This window comes from Nansenia antarctica (genome assembly GCF_963989245.1).
Source record: "Nansenia antarctica genome assembly, chromosome: 20".
Taxonomy (NCBI): Eukaryota; Metazoa; Chordata; class Actinopteri; order Argentiniformes; family Microstomatidae; genus Nansenia; species Nansenia antarctica.
The window spans coordinates 18,786,454-18,800,589 of NC_137693.1; the positions used below are offsets into that span (position 1 = coordinate 18,786,454).

The 14,136-nt window shown below is 43.2% G+C and overlaps 1 pseudogene across 1 annotated transcript; it reads left to right on the plus strand.

Annotated features, from left to right (window-relative positions):
* Nucleotides 1–13,380: 13,380 nt before the first annotated feature.
* Nucleotides 13,381–13,918, plus strand: LOC308175043 (selenoprotein T2-like; annotated as a pseudogene). The gene has a single exon. The product of its transcript is annotated as a selenoprotein T2-like (transcript).
* Nucleotides 13,919–14,136: the final 218 nt, after the last annotated feature.

The following is a 14,136-nucleotide window of genomic DNA, read 5'->3' on the forward strand; positions in this document are numbered from 1 at the left end:
GCCGATTTTGTTGTCAATGTTTTTCATAAAATTAAACTGCATTTGCTTTGTTACTGTTCACATGTGTGGTGCAGTCACATTCACATAGCCTATAAGTAAACATTAAGTTTGAATGATTTACTGAGCTGGCGTTACTTTTTTCAAACCACACACCGCATGTCGGCTATTTCAGCACCACGCATTGTCCACCTACTTCTCACTATGAGGGGTTCAGCGTCAGTGCACCCCGCTCTGTTACTGTCGCATAGTTGTAGCCAATAAAGGCCTATATGTAGGCTATATAGGCTATTATATATCATTTATATACCTAATACCAACATCAAAATAGATTGTATGCCTCTACAAATCATATTACACCAGGTAAATCCGTCACAACTTGGAATAAATCCATCGCAATTTGGAATATTTTAGAGCTCCCCCAAAATTTCACAAACCATGTTTCCAGGGGAGCTCATGTCACCACTAGGGGAGCTATAGCTCCCCGAGCTCCCCCTTATTTCGCACCCTGCACTTCCACTTCAGGCAAAGGTGCATTTTCCTCTGGGAATGGATCAAATAGATTGAACAGATCCTCTGGTTGAGCCATTCCACTCCCAGTCATGCCTTCACAGCGCTATATTATTACAATACTAAACAATTTGTCCTAAGCCAGGTTTGTGGTATGATGTCCCACCTGGGGTGCCATTTTTATGTAACGGTTTTGCTCGTTGACTTCGTTGTCCGGGGTGCCAGTCAGGGCGAGGCCTGACAATTTTAGTTAGTGTGGGGTTGGTTTAGAGACATGGCAGAATCGCCACACTGTGTGTGTGTGTGTGTGTGTGTGTGTGTGAGTAAGAGGGAGTGCTTTTGTGAGCCCGCATGTATGATGTGGCTCTTTGTGATACCCTAATATTTTTTGTGGCTCTTAGTCTCCGACTGGTTGGCCACCCCTGCTCTACACAGTAGTTGAAATGTGTCTCTCAAAACTGTAACAGCAAGAAGGCGAATACATTTCCTTGACATGTGAAGATGCGTGCAACTGGACAAGGACTGTCTTATATCTGACCACTGTGTCTAGGAAAGACCATTGGGTTACCCTTTATAGAGCTTTGTTCAGCCAGTATTTACTACAAATTTATGTGGTAACAATGTTGTAACAAGGGGTACTTTCTGGTCATTACCTCAATAAATTTGACGCAGTTGTGAGTGTCATTAATATAGAATATCATATAATATCAAGAGTAACTATGCTACACTATCTAAAGTCGTTGATGTACACTAATGTCTCCAGTCAGGTAGAAACAGCAGAGGTATGCCACCAAAGGATGTATGTTGTGGTTGTTTATATAATATTTTATTTTGCATATGTACAGATAACGTGACCAGTCGCAAAAATAGCATAAAACCGATTTTTGATGCTTTTCATGTGTCTCCATTTTTAGGATTATGGAGAAGATGAGAGCAGGTTTGGCAGCCAAATATCAACATGATCATGTCAGTGTGACAGAGCTGCACGCTTGTTGTAGGTTGTTAGGGTTGCGCCAGATGGTGATGGATTGAGAGGTCAGCCAATTAAATCTCCTCCTGCCATAGGCTTCAAGTCGAGTCCAATTCTGAGTTGTTTTGAAAACAGACAGCTAGAGAGAGAGAGAGAGAGAGAGAGAGAGAGAGAGAGAGAGAGAGAGAGAGAGAGAGAGAGAGAGAGAGAGAGAGAGAGAGAGAGAGAGAGAGAGAGAGAGAGAGAGAGAGAGAGAGAGAGAGAGAGAGAGAGAGAGAGAGAGAGAGAGAGAGAGAGAGAGAGAGAGAGAGAGAGAGAGAGAGAGAGAGAGAGAGAGAGAGAGAGAGAGAGAGAGAGAGAGAGAGAGAGAGAGAGAGAGAGAGAGAGAGAGAGAGAGAGCTGTGGGCAAGATTAGTGCCTGCTTTATACCGGGTGGTAAAATAACTTATACCGACTTTTGAGATTCAGCCATCAGTCTCAGACCCATCGGGAATAAGGCTGTGATTTCCTCCTGAGACATCTACTACCCCCCTGTACTGTCCCTCCTGAGACATCTACTACCCCCCTGTACTGTTTCTCCTGAGACATCTACTACCCCTCTGTACTGTCCCTCCTGAGACATCTACTACCCCCTGTACTGTCCCTCCAGAGACATCTACCCCCCTGTACTGTTTCTCCTGAGACATCTACTACCCCCCTGTACTGTCCCTCCTGAGACATCTACTACCCCCCTGTACTGTCCCTCCTGAGACATCTACTACCGCCCTGTACTGTCCCTCCTGAGACATCTACTACCCCCCTGTACTGTCCCTCCTGAGACATCTACTACCCCCCTGTACTGTCCCTCCTGAGACATCTACTACCCCCCTGTACTGTCCCTCCTGAGACATCTACTACCCCCCTGTACTGTTTCTCCTGAGACATCTACTACCCCCCTGTACTGTTTCTCCTGAGACATCTACTACCCCCCTGTACTGTCCCTCCTGAGACATCTACTACCCCCCCTGTACTGTCCCTCCTGAGACATCTACTACCCCCCTGTACTGTCCCTCCTGAGACATCTACTACCCCCCTGTACTGTTTCTCCTGTGACATCTACTACCGCCCTGTACTGTCCCTCCTGAGACATCTACTACCCCCCTGTACTGTTTCTCCTGTGACATCTACTACCCCCTTGTACTGTTTCTCCTGAGACATCTACTACCCCCCTGTACTGTTCCTCGTGAGACAACTACTACCCCCAACTGTTTCTCCTGAGACATCTACTACCCCCCTGTACTGTTTCTCCTGAGACATCTACTACCCCCCTGTACTGTTTCCCCCACGTCTAGCACGACGACTGCCAATGGCCCCAAGCCTGAGCAGAGATTACTTTCTCTCACTGGCTATGACTGGTGGATAGATGATTCACTTACTTAGTCAAATGTATTTGTTGTAAGTCGCTTTGGACAAAGGCGCCTGCTGAATGCCATAAATGTAAATGTAAATTATGTGTTTTTATCACCTCCCCACAGATGGTAAAAAGACTGCAGTCTGACATAACAAATGTGGTAGTGAGAGTTAAGAGGTGAGTCTGTCTGATACCGAACATGATTGCGTGTACTGTCGACTAAAAAACATTATCAATGGAGATTTCCATGATGTGATTTTGTCCAGGACTAAAGGCTGATTTAGAGTTCTGCGTCGAATTTACGTGCGTAGCTTACGTAGCCTCTTACGTAGGTCTCGCAATTTACACTTCTGCGTAGGCCGCGCTGCAATTACACCGTCACATCGCTAGGTGGCAGTGTGTTTTCTATGCCCCTGTGCTGTGCCTCTTCCGGTTAGCGTAGGTACTGATGTTTACCTCCTTCTGCTATCGCTATCATTCTGTCTGACAATGCCGACTAAAAAGCAGCATGCCCTAATGCAGTGGAAGCTTATATGTATTCAAGAACAGACGATCATACTAGAACAAATGATCCGCAATAGAAGAAGAAGACATCGGAGATGGGGTGTACGACCATTGAACCATACGAGACAGGTGGGGGGTGAATTTGCTGTGCTTATCCGGCCACTGAGAGACCTCGACACGGAGATGCACTTCAAATATTTTCGGATGTCGGCAGGTAGATTTGACGATTTGGTTCGTCGTCTGAAACCATTGATCGTGCACCAGTCGACACACACGATGCCTATAGACATTCATCAGAGACTGGCAATCACACTGCGATTTTTAGCTTCTGGTGGGACCCAACAGGCTGTAGCAGCTAGCTACAAAGTGGCGTCGAGCACAGTGTCCTCCATCGTTTCGGAGGTCTGTGAAGCTTTATGGAAGGCACTGCAGCCAGAGGTCCTTCCCTGCCCTTCTGTCACCCAGTGGGAAGCTATTGCAGGTGATTTTGGGCGACTGTGGAACTTTCCGAACTGTGTCGGCAGCGTAGAAGGAAAACACGTGAACATCAAGGCACCGCCGCACGCCGGCAGCGACTACTTCAACTACAAGGGTGCCCACTCCATTGTCCTGATGGCTACCTGCGACGCCAGATATCGGTTTACCATGGTGGATGTCGGGGGATACGGACAGGAAAGTGACGGAGGCATCTTCAGGGAGAGCAGATTCGGTTCTATGCTACTTGAACACAAACTGAACCTGCCCCCACCTGCCACTCTCCCTGGAACAGGTGTTAAAATCCCACATGTGATAGTCGGTGATGCTGCGTTCCCACTACACAACAACCTCATGCGCCCCTTCCCAGGTAGGTCACAGACATCGAATTCTATTTGTATTATTCATTGAATGAAGTAGTCTGTACAATGCCTGTAATGTGCTAGTGATGTCCTATTCATTCATACTCTGTATGTCTTTTGTTTTGCTAAATAGGTCATAACATGACAATGGAAAAGAGGATCTACAACTACCGTCACTCAAGAGCCAGACGGGTGATTGAGAATGCTTTTGGCATTTTGGTGGCACGGTGGAGAATCCTTGGACGAGCACTGGAATGTCTGCCAGACAAAGCTGTGAAGATCGTCAAAGCTTGTATAGCTCTTCACAACTTCCTGGCCTACACAGATGAGTCCAACGCACCTGTGAGCAGGTGAGAATTGTCCCGCCTATATTACAGCCATCCATGGTGGATGAAATAAGTAGATTACGGTCAATTGATAGAGTAATTTGCCATGTATTTGGTAATATATGGCAAAATAAACGTTGTTCAATTCTATTCCATCCAGATACATCCCTGCAGGCTTCACTGACTCCGACACAACAGGGGCACCTCAGGCAGGCGAGTGGCGCAGAGTGGTGGCAGGGGACTCAGATGTGTTTCAGCCCATCAATCCTCAGAGCCTTTCACGGGCCCGTTCCACCAGAGCAGCAACGGCCGTACGAGATGACCTGACATCCTTCTTTCAAACACCCCATGGCAGAGTGTCATGGCAGGACACCACAGTGTGTCGTGGTCAACTTGATCAGTGAAGTGTACTGTTAAAGTAATGTTTCACCGATTCGCGACACCATATCAGATTTGTCATCCTGCCCTGTCTTGCTTGTCTGGGATCAATAAAGTATTTTTTTGTATCTATCTTGGACTGAATCTGATACTTTATTATACTACAATACTGTGCCGTACCGGCTGGCAGCATTTAACAGTGCAATTGTTATACGTTTCACACAAACACTCTTAAATATTGCACACAAAGTATATATAACATCTCTAAACACCACACACTTGGATCAATGAAGGTGTCGGAGTCTTTATCTTGGACTGAATCTGATCATTTATTGAAGTGCAACAGCAATTATTAAGTGAAAAGTGTGAAAGTATTATACACCGCAAACAAAGAAAGTAATAAACACTGCACACAAACAAAGTGTTTACAAAAGTGTCAGTCTACAAACTGCCTGCTTCTTCAGCCAGCGCGTACAGCGTCTGATGTAGCAGGTGGGAAGCTTTTAGCCACAACTGCTCCGGCAGCATCCGCACACCGTCTCCAATTGCTTGCCCAAGCCGGCTACAGTGATCGTCCGAGACACTGGACATGTGGAGGTCTAATGTCTCCTTCTGTTGGTGTAGCACAGCCAGCTGCTCTTTCATCAGGCCATCTTCTCGGTCCCTCCTCTTCCTCTTCTGTGCAGCCCGGGATGTCGACGGGCGTGAAGGTGGGCTTGGTGAAGGTGGAGGTGGAGGTGGACTGTTGTCCGCCTCTGCTGAGCTGCTGCTCTGCTGGGCTGCTGGGCGAATCTCCAGCCTGTGACAGTGAAAGTTGAAAATAGCTTAGGTTAGTCTTTGTAACTATACATTCATTCACAACCGTCGACATAATCCGATTGTGCGAGGGCCACTGCCTGAACAGTCCCTTTCTACGACATACTACATACACATCGCATGTGTTTCCCATGGCTAGCTAGCAAGCCCGCCAAAACACCATTACAGAACTTGAGGTTTATGATACAAAGAACGTTCTATGTATGGTGTTTTGTTGTGTTGTGTTTCCTATGGCTAGCTAGCAAGCCCGCCAAAACACCATTACAGAACTTGAGGTTTATGATACAAAGAACGTTCTATGTATGGTGTTTTGTTGTGTTTCTCATGGCTAGCTAGCAAGCCCGCCAAAACACCATTACAGAACTTGAGGTTTATGATACAAAGAACATTCTATGTATGGTGTTGTGTTGTGTTGTGTTTCTCATGGCTAGCTAGCAAGTGTTGGGAATTTGTATTAAAATCACTAGAAGTGATAAATCATGTACTATGTGCTCATTTAAATAATATGTGAATGCGGTCAGTTGAGAACAATAGGAAGGTCACGCAAAGCCAAAAGAGAGGTTCTGTTTTTGAGCGACAAGAAGAAGACAAGCTCCTGACTAAAAGAACGTTTTATGATTCAAACTGCCTATAAATTACTTATTTTTACCTATGTGCTAACAACCATTGTATACCTGCTGTTATGATATTCTATTTTTCTGTACTGATTTTATACTTTCATAACTAATGATTAATGATAAGTCTATTTCTTCTATACTATACTTTAACTTGTAAATCGAATCCTAACTCATATTACTGTGCAACTTCAAATGTTTTCACAAGCTACTGATAAGAACTCAACTCACAGCTCTGCTCACAAAGTATGATATCACCATGGGAACGAGACGCTAGCAGGACACTCAGGCTGATAACATACATACACTCTCGCACCCACATACCAGAAGAATTGAAGGCCAACGCTAACGAGAAGACCTTCTGCAGCTGCAACGGATTTGTGCTGATACTTGGAAAACTACCAGATAGAGGGGGGGGCATCACCCAGCCCAAAATGTTTGATGAAATTGTATAAAGACTATGTACCAGGGCTAAACGGGAGTCTGGTCTGGTGGAACTCTTGCAGTTAACTTGTTGACGGCTAGCTGAGACGGGCCTGCAGAGGTGAAACTAGATGAGACCACTTTTCCATGGAAATGAACTAATTATTGCTTGCTGATGTGCTTGAATAAATATTATCTTAATGAACAGTTCAGTAGTGGTGCCTAATATTTGATTGGATCATATCATCTTAAGAAGTGATATCAAGGACGTCTCGTTGAGATTAAACGAACTCGCTTGTAAAGTGACGACTCAATTAAATCGATACTGGAGAAGTTGATCACCTTACACAAGCCCGCCAAAACACCATTACAGAACTTGAGGTTTATGATACAAAGAACGTTCTATGTATGGTGTTTTGTTGTGTTGTGTTTCTCATGGCTAGCTAGCAAGCCCGCCAAAACACCATTACAGAACTTGAGGTTTATGATACAAAGAACGTTCTATGTATGGTGTTGTGTTGTGTTTCTCATGGCTAGCTAGCAAGCCCGCCAAACACCATTACAGAACTTGAGGTTTATGATACAAAGAACGTTCTATGTATGGTGTTGTGTTGTGTTTCCCATGAGACTACCCAGCTAGCAATTTTTGGTTCTAAAAATGTTCAAAGAATGTTACCTAGAACGTTCTCATAATGTTTTCAGCGGGAAGTTTTCTTTAAGTTCTCAGAATGTTCTAGGATAACATTCTCTAAAAACATTTTTAAAATGTTGTGTGATAACCTTCTTAAAATGTTAAGTGACAACATTGCTAGAACATTATGCCCTAATGTTCTTGAAAACGTTTTCAGTGGGAAGTTCCCAGAATGTTCTAGGATAACGTTCTCTAAAAAAATTTTTTAAATGTGGTGATAACCTTCTTAAAATGTTAAGTGACAACATTGCTAGAACATTATGCCGTAATGTTCTTGAAAACGTTTTCAGTGGGAAGTTCCCAGAATGTTTTAGGATAATGTTCAGTAATAACCTTCTTAAAATGTGAGTTGACGATACTGCTAGAACATTACACCTTATGTTCTCAAAAAAAATTCAGCTTAAGTTTTTTGTTTGTTCCCAGAATGTTTTAGGATAACGTGTGTTACTTTTTGGAATAATGTTCTAAATGTAGAGTGGTGTTGGACCCATGTGCGGTGCGGTGCGACTCAGAGGAATTGAGGTCGAGACATGAATAAAATAAAGTTCTCTTTACTGAGATGAATACACTGAATATCCATAGGACCGTGATACAGAACCACAGAAAAATAAAGGAGAGCAAGCAAGGCTCTGCGTAGCGAGTCGATAACTAATAACAAAAACAAAACACTTGCGAGTAGCGAAAACAAAAGATGAGCAAACAAGGCTCCGTTTACTAAAAGCAAACTTCACTTAAACACAAACAAATCAAAACACACATAGTCAATAATACCTGGAAGTAGCGACGGTAAGGTAAAGTCCTCCAGGACCGAAATGACAGGGACAAGTATCATGCACAATATTCTTAAGGGAAAGACGAGGGTTCACAAGACGCTAACAAGTACGAACAACTGACAAGGGAACAGAGAAATGGGACACACCTAAATACACATACAAACACTCACAGGTGACAATAATCACGTAATTAGTCCAGGGCTGGAGTGATGCTGCTCTTCAACCAGCAGAAGCATCGGGGAGGCATCCTCGCTGACCCCCCTCGTAACAAACGTGCTCTAAAAACCTTCTTAAAATGTTTACTGAAAACCCTGTTAAAACATTATGCCCAAACATTCTTAAAATGTTTTTAGCTAAACGTATTAACACATGTAAAAGTTTGATAACATCAATATTCAAGTCTTTCAACATAATGTATCATTATTTATTAACATTAACAACAGAGGTGAGACAGGGAGAGGCAGCCACAGCTTCATTTGAGAACATATTTTTTTTTTTAAAGCTAAACATCATATACTGTACATACTGAAAACATGGAAGTCAGAACCTATCATCACTGCAACAGTACATATCCTCATGACAGACAGGCATTCCCAAAGTGTTGATTGCTTGATTTAGTCCTCAAACAGTGTGGGGCTTCTGCTCCCCTCAAGTGCTGCTGCTGCACCTGGACACATTCTTAAACATCATCCCTGGACACATCCTTACTCTGAACTCTGTCCTCAGTCACAGATGGTCCACCTGTATCACTGTCCTCAGTCATGGATGGTCCACCTGTATTATCCACCTGCATTATAACAAAAATAGTATTTAAAATCAGAATAGTTTCTGATTCATCAGAAGTCTTTTTGGTAGCCCTTTAAATTACAGGCCGTTAATTATGCAGTAATTACTGTAAATAACCAAGTAATATCCATGTAAAATAGACATGTAGAATGCTAGTAATTGTGCTAGCTAGATTGCTATAGCTTGCTAGCTAGCTAGCTAGCTCCCAAACCTGTCCCAAACTTTTGGGCTGGTAGATTTGCTTCACTCACCAGCCAAAAAACCAACAACAATGACGTTAATCTATTGAGTGGCTGGTAAAATCTGAACGTTCACCAATTTGTCGATTTGGACGGTGGATAAAAGTTAATTTTGCGCCCAGCTTCCTAGCAATTTCTGACAACACACACGCTCCACGTTATTCGCATTAACGGTTAGTTTGTGGTCAAGAAAGTAAATGTATCCATACAAAGTAACGTTAATCAATTAAAAACAGTTATTGTAACCTTACCGTTTAATCCACAGTGTCCCGTTCCCTTGTGCTGTCTTCAACTAAAACCGTCTACCTGTGCCCGACCACTGAACATCTCAGTCAGGCGTGAAATCTAATCAGATTCGTTTGATTGGTCTGAAATCTAATCAGATTCGTTTGATTGGTCTGCCACGTCCTCAGCCTCCTCGGTTATTGTTGCAAGTCTGAAACTTGAATTTTTAATAACATCCCAAAAACATTTTAAGAATGTTTGGGCATAATGTTTTAACAGGGTTTTCAGTAAAAATTTTAAGAAGGTTATAAGCAAACGTTTTTAGAATGGTTTTTAGAGCACGTTATCCTAAAACATTCTGGGAACAAACAAAAAACTTAAGCTGAAAATGTTTTGAGAACATAAGGTGTAATGTTCTAGCAATATTGTCAACTCACATTTTAAGAAGGTTATTACCAAACATTTGTAGAATGTTTTTTGAGAACATTATCCTAAAACATTCTGGGAACTTAAAGAAAAGTTCCCGCTGAAAACATTTTCAAGAACATTAGGGCATAATGTTCTAGCAATGTTGTCACTTAACATTTTAAGAAGGTTATCATACAACATTTAAAAAATGTTTTTAGAGAACATTATCCTAGAACATTCTGGGAACTAAAAGAAAACTTCCCGCTGAAAACGTTTTCAAGAACATTAGGGCATAATGTTCTAGCAATGTTGTCACGTAACATTTTAAGAAGGTTATCACACAACATTTAAAAAATGTTTTTAGAGAATATTATCCTAGAACATTCTGGGAACTTAAAGAAAACTTCCCGCTGAAAACGTTTTCAAGAACTTTAGGGCATAATGTTCTAGCAATGTTGTCACTTAACATTTTAAGAAGGTTATCACACAACATTTTAAAAATGTTTTTAGAGAACATTATCCTAGAACATTCTGGGAACTTAAAGAAAACTTCCAGCTGAAAACATTTTCAAGAACATTAGGGCATAATGTTCTAGCAATGTTGTCACTTAACATTTTAAGAAGGTTATCACACAACATTTAAAAAAAAAAAATTGGAGAACATTATCCTAGAACATTCTGGGAACTTAAAGAAAACTTCCCGCTGAAAACATTACGAGAACATTCTAGGTAACATTCTTTGAACATTTTTAGAACAAAAAATTGCTAGCTGGGAATGTTCTTCCTTTGTTATCGTGTAACATTGTGGGAACATTTTATAAAAGAACATTCTATAATCTGTTACCTAAACAATGTCCCCAAAACATCCTTGGAATGTTGCAGGTAAAACGTTCTTCCTTTGTTTACATATCACATTACAGGAACATTCTAGAAAAAACGTTTTGTGATCTGAGGCATCAATAACATCCTGAAAACATTATCGAATGTTGCTTTGAAAATGTCCTTCCTTTGTTATCATGTAACATTGTGGGAACATTTTATAAAAGAACATTCTATAATCTGTTACCTAAACAATGTCCCCAAAACATCCTTGGAATGTTGCAGGTAAAACGTTCTTCCTTTGTTTACATATCACATTACAAGAACATTCTAGAAAAAACGTTTTGTGATCTGAGGCATCAATAACATCCTGAAAACATTATCCGAATGTTGCTTTGAAAATGTCTATTCTTTGTTATCATGTAACATTGTGGGAACATTTTATAAAAGAACATTCTATAATCTGTTACCTAAACAATGTCCCCAAAACATCCTCAGAATGTTGCACCTAAAACGTTCTTACTTTGTTAACATTTAACGTTATAGGAACATTATTTGAAATGGTAAACATCCTTAAAATGCTCTTTGAACATTAGATGAAAACGTTTTCTTTAAAACATTAGCAGAACTTGTAGGGAATGTTAGCCAATGTTGTGGGAACATTCCCTCCTAGCTGGGAATCTGTTACCTAAACAATGTCCCCAAAACATCCTTGGAATGTTGCAGGTAAAACGTTCTTCCGTTGTTTACATATCACATTACAGGAACATTCTAGAAAAAACGTTTTGTGATCTGAGGCATCAATAACATCCTGAAAACATTATCCAAATGTTGCTTTGAAAATGTCCTTCCTTTGTTATCGTGTAACATTGTGGGAACATTTTATAAAAGAACATTCTATAATCTGTTACCTAAACAATGTCCCCAAAACATCCTCAGAATGTTACACCTAAAACGTTCTTACTTTGTTAACATTTAACGTTATAGGAACATTATTTGAAATGGTAAACATCCTTAAAATGCTCTTTGAACATTAGATGAAAACGTTTTCTTTAAAACATTAGCAGAACTTGTAGGGAATGTTAGCCAATGTTAGGGGAACATTCCCCGCTAGCTGGGTAGCTAGCCTACACGCAGGTGCAACAGGTGCAAACATACATACAGGGTACATACAGGATACAAAGAACGTTATATTTACCGTGTCGTCGCCAAAGTTTGACTCTGTCGCCCGGTGCTTTATGTGGGGAGCCAGCCAGGAAAGAAAAATAAAGAAAACTGGCATTTTCGGTCCACCGGCCGGATCGCCACTCTTCTTTGCCACTCTTCTTTTCAATTTTGCTCCCCAGTGTTTTTTTCATGCGGACATATTTGTCCCGCATGTTCTTCCACTTTTTGACGCACACCGCGGCGTCCAGACCCATGTTCTTGGAGATTTCTCTCCACGAATTGGCGGTCATCTGCATGTCTTTGTAGTGCGGCGAAGAGGGGTCGTACAGGTGTACATAACGACGGATCTCCTCAGCGAGCCTCTCTTCCACCTGATCCATCTTTCAAATATGCCGGTTTCGCTGCGAAACGGAATCATGTGACGCAACCAAGCGGACCAATCACAGAGCTTACGGTTGCGTACGCTCTGACGCGTGGTTAGATTTTTTGAGAGGAGCGCGTCAAGGCTACGCAAGGGCACGCGGGACTACGTAAGCCTACGCGTAGCCTACGGCGTCGACTTTACGCAGAAGTCTAAACCGGCCTTAAGCCTAGTCTGTTCCCGGGAAACTGCCCCTAAAGGTTTATTGTACTGCATTGTCCTGTCTGTAGTGTGGACTTTGACGGGGGAGAACAAATCTGTGGCTGAACTTGCTCCTCATCCCCGCCAGCTCGCAGTACATCGGGTGGGAGGGATTGGCCAGCATGGCCGCCAGTTTTTTCCCCATCCTCTGTTCTGCCACCACCTCTAGGCTGTCCAGCCCGGTCCCCACCACAGAGCTGGCCTTCTTCACCAGTTTGTTCAGCTTCGCAGCATCCCTGGCACAGATGTTTCCACCCCAGCAGGCCACGGCGAAGAACAGAACGCTGGCGACCACCGACTGGTAAAACATTCGCAGCAGCTTGTTGCAGACGCCGAAAGACCTCAGCCTTCTCAGGAAAAACAGTCTGCTCTGCCCTTTCCTGAGAAGAGCCTCGGTGTTGTCTGTCCAGTCCAGTTTGTTATTAATTTGTACTCCCAGGTACCTGTAGGAGTCCACCCTCTCGACTTCCACCCCCTTGATGGTGATGGGGGCTGGGGTCCTTCTCTTCCTCCTAAAATCCACCACCAACTCCTTTGTTTTGCTGGTGTTAAGCAAAAGGTAGTTGGTGTCGCACCACTGCACAAAGCTCTCCACCAGGGCCCTGTACTCCTCATCCCTGTCGTCTGTGATGTAACCGACGATAGAGGAGTCATCAGAAAACTTCTGCAGGTGGCACTGGTCGGAGCTAAACTGGAAGTCGGAGGTATAGAGGGTGAAGAGAAAGGGTGACAGAACAGTTCCCTGGGGGGCGCCGGTGTTGCACACCACCACCTCAGACTGACAGCCCTGTCATGTGTTTAGCCATGCTCGCCCCCCACCTCCCCTGTGATAATATTGATTTCATTATTTGTACAAAGAGATGAGTGACCAGAGGACAGCCAGGACATGGGGTCTGACAGCTTGCGGGACGCCGACCCACAGAGGCTGAGCAAGCAGACCCTCTACACTGGGCCTGTGTTGAAATTTCAATTTTGCATTTCCTGAGGGTACTTCAAGGTGTTCCAGGAGTACTCCCGGTCTATCAGCCAGTTGTACCCGGACATCCGCATTGAAGGGGATAACCCTCCCACAGCCATTAACAATTGTCTTGGGAATTTCTTTTCCTACTTCAAACTTCTTGCCATTGCCCTGGTCGTCAGTGGACAAAACCCCTTCCCAATGCTTGGGCTGGAGACTCTTCGAGCATGGACGTGGAGTCAAGAAAACAAGATATGCTCGTGCCTGATGACATTCTTCCTCAGTAACATGCTGGAGACCCACTTCTTGTCCACTGGTGCATTTGAAATCACCCTGAATGACGTTCCAATCTGGTCCAAGCTGCAGTCAGGTTACGTACCCAACATCCAGGAAGTCTTCCAAATATTAGATAACCATATCAAGATGAATCAAGTGGACAAGCTCTCATTCCCATCTCCGTAGTGCTGGCGTGCTAGCAAAGATTTGCAGGTCTCTGGAGCCGTTACCCAGGTCAGTGGGACTGTCTGTTGGCGTAATGAAGGCCTGGTCTGCAAACAGCTTGCTGTTGGGCCAGGCTGGATGTCCCTGCCACTGTCCACACTTTCTCTGCCCTAGGAAACCACTTCCAAGACCGCTTATCAAAACAAGCACTCCACTTATCATCCACCAGCTGGCTTGGATGTG